The sequence below is a fragment of the Xenopus laevis genome, chromosome 3S (genome assembly GCF_017654675.1).
Source record: "Xenopus laevis strain J_2021 chromosome 3S, Xenopus_laevis_v10.1, whole genome shotgun sequence".
NCBI classification, from domain to species: Eukaryota; Metazoa; Chordata; class Amphibia; order Anura; family Pipidae; genus Xenopus; species Xenopus laevis.
The window spans coordinates 83,571,380-83,580,913 of NC_054376.1; the positions used below are offsets into that span (position 1 = coordinate 83,571,380).

Below are 9,534 nucleotides of genomic sequence, written 5' to 3' on the forward strand. Positions count from 1 at the left end.
AATTTGTAAAACTTTTTTCTTTTTAAAAATGACACTCTGACACAGTTTAGGATCCTGTTTGATTCTGTTAGTCACGCTGTGCTGGAGGCAGTGCAATCTATAGTCCCCAGGAGTATTTTTATTTGTAATTTGCCTATTGAAGTATTGCTCCAAGTATTGCGCCAACTCCAGCCCAGTGTAACAGAAGAAACTGCTTAGCATCTGCTTCTCTTTTTCCCATGCTGACTTTTTGGTACCACTGGGCTTGGGGTGGCATGGGGGCTTTTTAATCTGGAAAAAAAGAAAACCCTAAAGTTTATATGGGATTTTATAGGAATGTGTCATAATCCCCTAAAGAATATGACCTTGGCGTTGCTGGACCACAGTTAATAGCATGCTTTAAACTTTGCCAGAATTATTATTATTAACATGTATCTATAAAGTGACAATGATTACAGTGCTGATGTTGCTTCTAAGTGACAATATAACACTAAGCTAATAAACAAGCCAATATGAAGAGGTAGCTTCACAAATTAGAGTTATAAAAAGTTAAAAGTGATTTATTAGGACTGAATATATAAAGCACCAACATATGACATAGTACTGTATAATAAATGAGATAAGTGTACACAATGAACATACAGATAACATACAAGAAGAGAACAACTGATATAAGTAGTACAGTTGGCCCTGTGCCCCCTACAGGTGTGCATGTGATTTGGGAACTGTCACATTTAGCTGCATTACTTTGGCCCCAAGGTCTGTGTAATAATTTCAAAGTAGGAGCATGAACACTGGAGGTCTACTTATGGTCCTGATGCAGTGTTCAGTGATTACTGATATGATTGCAGCACGGACAACACACTATCTGTTAAATATGGAGGGTTTTACTTTTTAGTTTGCATTTAACATCTGACAATACACTATTTACATGCCATCCATCTCAGGTGTCATTTATGTCCAAAGAGTCTGTCAGTATAGCTTACTGACATAGAAAGACACCATTCTACCAGGCAGCACATATAAACCATATCATCCTAATGGAAATAATAGGGACTACACCATTCTACCAGACAGTTCATTGGAACACCATCCTACAAGGCAGCAGAAAGGGATGACACCATCCCATCAGGCAGCACATAGAGATTACATCATCTGACCAGGCAACTCATAGGAACACCATCCTACTAGACTGCACAGAGGAATGACACCATCCACCAGGCAGCTCACTGGAATGCTATCCAAACAGGCGTATATATGTTCCCAGAGGGATATATATAAGAGAAGAGATCAGCGCCTGTGGCAACAGAAATTAAAAACAAGCATAGCGTAATATGTTCCAAATAGGTAATATCACCCTGTGCATGCACTTAGTATTAAGTCCGTGTTTTCTCCCCTTTTTCCCTTAGATAGCTGTTAGTGGGGGGGGGGGGTGATAGGGTAACAATAGAGGTGATAGGAAGATGATGGCTTCCCTGCGAAGAGTTAAATATACTCCAGGAGTGCTTCCACCTTCTATAAAAATGCCTACTTACAAACCACAGCAGTGGTGTTATGCATGTAACAGAAAGCTCTTTTCTAGTCCCTCCTTTGGGTCACGATATTCCTTCCAGGTTCCAATGCCAGAGATAAAAACCAGTGATAGTGTAATACCGTTTTATTAAAAACAACTTAAAATCAATTAAAAATTACACTCACATTTACCCTGACAGGGTTTTGCGCATTCAGTCCAATAAAAAGTCCATATGGGGTTGCGAGTAGTAGTTCTGCTTACTCACTGCCAGACTCCCTCGTGGTGCCTTGCTTCTGGGCTCTGGTGTCCCCCAAATTGTGCCTAACGCGTTTCGCTGTACGTGGTCAGCTTCCTCAGAGGCGTAGTTTCCATTAATGTTTGCTCTGCTGCTTTTTAAAACTCATTCTGGCGCGCTCGCCTGGTTTCCGCCGTCACTTCCGGTTTATGCGTTCCAATTGATGCGTTCCAGCGCATTCACTTCCTGTTTGGCGCATGAAATCCCCGGTTTTCCTTCTTTCAGTGTATTACAGTAGGGACAGCCTCTCTCCCCTTAATACTACATACAATTTAAACTTCAATGGCCTCACATCCTATCCACTTGTTTGTAGCCTATTCAATACAACAAATATACATGTGCAGGGGTACATGCTTTTTTAACAACATATACATACAATGGCCTCCAATACATTGGGAAAACCAATAGGAAATTAAGGGAAAGAATTAATGAACACGTAAGAAATATAGAGAAGGGAATCACGAATCACAGTGTGTCAAAACACTTTAAAGATTATCACAATCAGAAAGCCAAAGATTTAAAATTTTGGGGTATAAGTATAGTACAGAAAGAATGGAGAGGAGGGGATTTAACAAAGAAAACATTACAAGAAGAAAGCAGATGGATTTATAAAATGCACACTTTTATACCACAGGGGTTAAATATAGATATAAACCTAAGAGCCTTTTTATAAACACAAAACACAATTCAGCTTTACTTATGGACACATCACAAGGCAATAGCTGTAAAGTTTTTTCCACACAGATAGGAAATAGAAAGATAAAGGAATAGCACAAGGTAACTATATATATGGAATATAAGAAAATAATTTGTTAATTTAAAACATTGTCTTTACAAAAAATAAGGGAAAACTACATTTCCCATGATCCCCCGTAACTCATTTTATGTATATGTTGTATATGTTGTATATGTATATGCTGTTAAAAAAGCATGTACCCCTGCACATGTATATTTGTTGTATTGAATAGGCTACAAACAAGTGGATAGGATGTGAGGCCATTGAAGTTTAAATTGTATGTAGTATTAAGGGGAGAGAGGCTGTCCCTACTGTAATACACTGAAAGAAGGAAAACCGGGGATTTCATGCGCCAAACAGGAAGTGAATGCGCTGGAACGCATCAATTGGAACGCATAAACCGGAAGTGACGGCGGAAACCAGGCGAGCGCGCCAGAATGAGTTTTAAAAAGCAGCAGAGCAAACATTAATGGAAACTACGCCTCTGAGGAAGCTGACCACGTACAGCGAAACGCGTTAGGCACAATTTGGGGGACACCAGAGCCCAGAAGCAAGGCACCACGAGGGAGTCTGGCAGTGAGTAAGCAGAACTACTACTCGCAACCCCATATGGACTTTTTATTGGACTGAATGCGCAAAACCCTGTCAGGGTAAATGTGAGTGTAATTTTTAATTGATTTTAAGTTGTTTTTAATAAAACGGTATTACACTATCACTGGTTTTTATCTCTGGCATTGGAACCTGGAAGGAATATCGTGACCCAAAGGAGGGACTAGAAAAGAGCTTTCTGTTACATGCATAACACCACTGCTGTGGTTTGTAAGTAGGCATTTTTATAGAAGGTGGAAGCACTCCTGGAGTATATTTAACTCTTCGCAGGGAAGCCATCATCTTCCTATCACCTCTATTGTTACCCTATCACCCCCCCCCCACTAACAGCTATCTAAGGGAAAAAGGGGAGAAAACACGGACTTAATACTAAGTGCATGCACAGGGTGATATTACCTATTTGGAACGTATTACGCTATGCTTGTTTTTAATTTCTGTTGCCACAGGCGCTGATCTCTTCTCTTATATATATCCCTCTGGGAACATATATACGCTTGGTTTTGGATTCACATACAGTTGAGAGACTGTGAAGGGGTCGGCAAGAAATTATCTAAAAGACTGACATTTTTTATTGGCTGCATTTGTAAGCTGTATATTGTTTTTATCCAAACAGGCAGCTCAGAAGAACACAATTGCACTAGGCAGCTCATGGGGATGCCATCCTACTATGTACATACGATTACATCATCCTCCCAGGTAGCAAATATGGATGACACCATCCCACCAGGCAACTCGTAGGAACGCCATCCCACCAGGCAGCTCATAGAGGTGACACCATTTCAAAAGGCAGCTCATAGGGATGACACCACCCCACCAAGCATTAACAGGAATGCCATCCCACCAGGCAGCTGATAAGAACACCATCCCACCAGGCATCTCATTGGAATACCACCCTACCAGGCAGCTAATAGGAACGCCATCCTACCAGGCAGAACATAGGGAAAACACCATCCCACCAGGCAGGTCTTGGGAAAACTATCCCACCAGGCAGCTCATAGAGGTGACATCACTGGTAGGAGATCCCTGGTGAGATGTGTTCCTATGAACACCATCCCACCATGAAGTTTATTAGAACACCATCCTACCAGGCAGTATATAAAGATGGCACCATCCCACACACAGGTCATAGTAACACAGTCCTACAAGGTAGCGCATAGAAAAGGTGTCATCCCACTAGGCAGCTCATAGAAACACCATCCTACCAGGCATCTCATAAGAACACCATCCTACCAGGCAGCTCATTGAGACAACACCATCCTACCAGACAGCTCATAGGAAAACCATCCTACCAGGTAGGAGATGTGTGCTGAGGCTGGAGACGGTAGTTTGTGTAGAGCTGTAAGTGACTGGGGCTTATTTATAAACACAGGGCAAATTTGCCCTTGGGCAGTAACCCATAGCAACCAATCAGTGATTAGCTTTTTTCAGCCAGCTGCAGGTTGATCATTGAAAGCAATCATCTGATTGGTTGCCATGGGTTACTGCCCACGGGCAAATTTGCCCTGTGTTTATAAATAAGCCCCAGTCACTCACAGCTCTACACAAACTACCGTCTCCAGCCTCAGCACACATCTCTCTCTCCTCAGACTGCATGCTGGGATTTGTAGTGCATGAACTGCCGTCCCATTATCAATTTGCACATGAGCGCTAGAGAGCACCCAGGAACTAGATGAGTAACGCAAACAGATATAAAACTTGCCCATGAACTCTCTATAAGAAGTGCAATGAAAAATGAGTAGAATAGGCGCATCTAAAAGCGACAACTTAACTTACCATGAAGTGACTGGGTCTCAGGACAGTGGAACATTCCTTGTATGGAGACAAGAGCAAGTTTCCAGTGTGCTTCACATGGATGGCAGAGCAGTGGAAAGGGCTTCTCGGTTAGACAGGGCGCATAGTCACTCAGTACATAACATACAACAGCCTCTAGGTGAGACTCTCCCTGACTGATCCAGAGTTCCCAGCTGCACAAGCAAAGCTGAAACGCTATGAGCTTTCCCGTCTTCAGATTGGACGCGACTTCCACTTCTTAGCCAATGAGGCCAGCGCATGATATCAGCGCTCAGAGTGTTCCATAGCTTGGCATTTTCTAACTCCGAGCTCCCTGCAGGGGGTGTTTTCCTCACAAAAGGAATAGGTTGCACAACCTGATGCCAGAGTTCTTTGCTTTGTCTCGGCCAAATTGGATTACATCTTTCTATCCGGCTAGCAGGAATGCAGTCTTATTCATATATCCAGTCTCATTCGGGCCGTGCAGCTCCCCCCCCCCACCCTCGTCCGTGTGATTTTTCTCTGACTCCAGCCAGCTGGGCCCATGAGTGGGCCCCGACCCTCATGGGCCTAGGGTTGCCATCTGGCCGGTAAAAATGATGCTTGATGCCAATGTTATTAATAGGAAAAAATGGCAAGAATATAGGATGGCCGGTATTTTTTCCCAGAAAAGGTGGCAACCTTACATGGGCCCCTGCCAGGCTAGACACCCCTCTCCGTCATTCAGAGTTTTCCAAAAAAAAAAACAACAATTTTTCAGTGCCGTGCCATCTACGCATGTGCACCGAGAGCGCATGTGCACCGAGAGCGCATGCGCGCTGTCGCCTCGCAGTAGGGGAGGGGGTCCAGAGGGGGGCCCTGGGCCCCCCAGTCCAACTCTGTAACTGAATGTGCCCCAGTGGGTCTTGGATTTTACTATTGAGTGATGTTCTTATATCTACCAGGCAGCTGTTATCTATCAGTGTTATGGGGGGGCTGCTATCTGGTTATCTTCCCATTGTTCTACTGATGGGCTGCTGTGGGGGAGGGGGATGATATCACTCCAACTTGTAGTACAGCAGTAAAGAGTGACTGAAGTTTATCAGAGCACAAGTCACATGAATAGGGGCAGCTGGGAAACTGACAATATGTCTAGCCCCATGTCAGATTTCAAAATAAAAAAAATAAAAAATCTGTTTGCTCTTTTGAGAAACGGATTTCACTGGAGAACTCTGCTGTAGCAGCATCACTATTGACTGGTGCATTTTCAAAAAAATACCCATATTTTCCATGACAGTATCCCTTTAACACTTCATATGTAGATCTCATCCTGACACAGATATGGTACATGGTAGAGCTGTTATCTTAGCACCAATTTTCTTGCAAACAATTGCTCTGGCTGACTGTATAGAAACCAGAGATGTGCAGGAGGTGTCAATGTGGGGCCCCAAGCAGTTACTGGAACCCTCCTGATGTAAACATGTACTGTAATTACTAATATATACTGTAATTGCACTTCCCTCAGGCATCACTAGTCCCTGCACACCCCTGGGTCACCATGCAGTTACAGGGTCAGTTCCCCTCTACCCCAATATCTGCTTTATGTTAAATCAAATTGTAGTGCACACAAAGAATTTTTAATTAATTCTGACCTGCGCACACAGTCTTTAAAAACTGAGCACAAAATTTAAAAATGTGCTCAGAAAATAAATATTTTGCACACATAGCCGAGAAGGAATTAGTGGGAACATTGTCCACAGGTGAGCAATGGACATCAGCATTCCTGTCAGCAGTTTGTCAATTCCTAATCTTCTAAGATTTTCTTTAACTAAAGAAACCTACATAAACAATCTCCCTGTCCTCCTAGGACAGAGACCCAAGGTTTCCTGGAAGAATAGCATCATTGATAGTCCCTATATACACAAGAATGAGCAAATGCTGTTGTTCTGCTCCTTCGGGTCCCAAGGATCATGGAAAGTTCTGCCAAAACTGCCCTTAGCTTTTATATATATATATATATATATATATATATATATATATATATATATATATATATATATATATATATATATATATATATATATATGTATATAATTTTTTATTTTTTTTTCTTCGGGCGATTAATCTCCCCAAAATGACTTCCTGCCGTCAAGAATGTGAATCACTGGCGGTATGGCACATGGATCGCTTTGATTTTCCGAAGTTGACCGAAGTTGCTTTGTGAGGCGACGATACGTGTGCCATACCACCTGCGATTCACATTCTTGCCAGCAGGAAGGCATTTCGGGGAGATAAGTCGCCCGAAGAAGAGGAGATTTGTTGCTGGGCGACTAATCTCCCCGGAATCACCACCAGCCTAAGACTGCCTTAAAGGGTTTCTTGGCCTCTAATATTTTGTTTTGTTGTCCCTTGGGTTTGGGAATAGAAAATTAAGGTTCATCAAAATGTTTACTTATAGTGCTCTGGTTTTGTTAAAGGTACAATTCTGAACTGATGGTAAGCATATGATAGTTGCTATGCAAAGAAAAAAATATTTGATAAAATGACAGATGACTATGTAGTCAAAGATAAGAAGAAACAGATATAGAATGTATAGCACAATTACCTATGTATTTTGTGAGATATAGCCCTGGTAACAATCATTCCTTTCCCCTGCCCCTTACTCCATCATTTACTTTGTCCTGGGTTTCTTCATAGCCCTCAGGATTTGTTTGAATCTGAATCTTTCAGAAAGTTCGGTGACTGATCAAATCTTAAACCGTATCCTGGAAAACTGGCAGTTTGCCACTAGGGAACAAATGTATAACTGACCACTTGCTCCAGGATAAAGGAACGCAATGCTGAACTATAAATATAACAAAACAGGATGTGACGTGGGTGCGTAAAGAGTTTGCAATATTTGCAATATGCAGCCAAATCTATAAGAGTATTCTTTCTGTAAGTGAAACAAGCTTAATAGTTTCCAAGCAATGATCTAACCTCAGCATTACAAGGGATCAGCTGCTTTTCTCCTGTAAGTATAAAAAAAGGATAGATTAGCATAATACAAAGAAATTGAAAGAAAAGCATGGTAATAATATATTATTTATTTAGACTAAATTCAAGATAACAAAATGAAAATAAAGGTGGTATTTGCCTGTAAGCTTCATTATCTGCCACACACGTTGGCTTGTATGTTATGTGATTTGGCTGTAGTAATGAATATATTTCAGCGACTGTGTGCCTTTTATCTCTGTGTTTCAATATGTGTAAATTTTCAGTGAGTTTCATGTTGGTCCAGTACAGCTGAGTACACTTAAAGGCAGACACCTGTTTATTTATTTTGGCAGGGTTAATTCTTACAACATAACTGAAAGGACTAATCCTTTTTTTAATGGCCTAGGAATGTTGTACATGGCCTCCATTCACCCAGCCGACTAATAACTTTTCACAAACTGGAAAACCCTAATGTCAACTCTGTGCTTATATGGTGTATTGATCAATTTCCTGTATTGCCATTTTTGTTATGTTATATGGAACTGTATGTGCAAAAAGCAAATTGTTCACTATATATATATATATATATATATATATATATATATATATATATATATATATATTATATTTATATATATATATATATATATATATATATATATATACAGTGTATATATATATATATATACACACACATATAGAAATGTCCCACAGTGCCCGCACTCACACAGAATGAAGCCAGAGGTGCACGATCAATAGTCAATCGTGTATGTAAAAGCAGGACCCGCACTCTCTGTTGGTAGCGATGTTTGTGATTTATTTTACACAAAATGGCATCTTACCCGACGTTTCTGTCTCACATGGAGACCTTTCTCAAGGATACAGTGCATTGCAAATGTAACAATTTAAATACCCTCCTCCACATGTGAATTGTGGCGCCAATGTGACGTCATCAGTCCTTATACAGTTAATGGGTTGAAAAGTCCCTCTATATAAACAGAGGCGATCCTGCCCAATTCGCCGCCTGAGGCGGCCTTTGGGGCAAATTCACTAAGCGCCGAAGCGCCGAACGCTAGCGTTACTTCGCTAGCGTTTGGCATGTTCATTACTGCGCAAATTCACTAACGAACGCTGGCGTAGTTTCGCTAGTGTTACTTCGCACCCTTACGCTTGGCGAAGTTTCGCTAGCGACGTAACTACGCAAATTCACTAACGCGCGCAGTGTACTGAACGCTACCTTTTACGCTAGACTTCCTTCGCCACCTCAGACCAGGCGAAGCGCAATAGAGTAGATAGGGATTGCTTCAAAAAAAGTCAAAATTTTTTCTAAAGGTGGCCATACACGGGCCGATAAAAGCTGCCGACAGACCAAGTCGGCAGCTTATTGGCCCGTGTATGGGGGCCCCCGACGGGCTTCCCCGATCGAGATCTGGCCGAAAGTCGGCCAGATCTCGATCGGATGGGGTTAAAAATCCCGTCGGATCGCGGCCGCATCTGTTCGTTGATGCGGTCCCGCGATCCGACCGCCCGTTTGGCGAACGCTAGGATCCGATCGTTGGGCCCTAGGGCCCACGATCGGATCAGCCCGATATTGCCCACCTCAAGGTGGGCATATCGGAGGGAGATCCGCTCGTTTGGCGACATCGCCAAACGAGCGGATCTATCCGTGTATGGCCA

General features: G+C 42.2%; 1 long non-coding RNA gene across 1 annotated transcript; it reads right to left on the reverse strand.

Moving 5' to 3' along the window:
- Positions 1–1,227: 1,227 nt before the first annotated feature.
- LOC121402189 lies at positions 1,228–4,244 on the reverse strand. The gene is made up of 3 exons (XR_005966671.1): positions 3,658–4,244; positions 1,971–1,973; positions 1,228–1,790 (listed from the first exon to the last, which is right to left on the reverse strand). It is a non-coding gene; the product is annotated as an uncharacterized LOC121402189 (long non-coding RNA).
- Between the last annotated feature and the right edge of the window lie 5,290 nt (positions 4,245–9,534).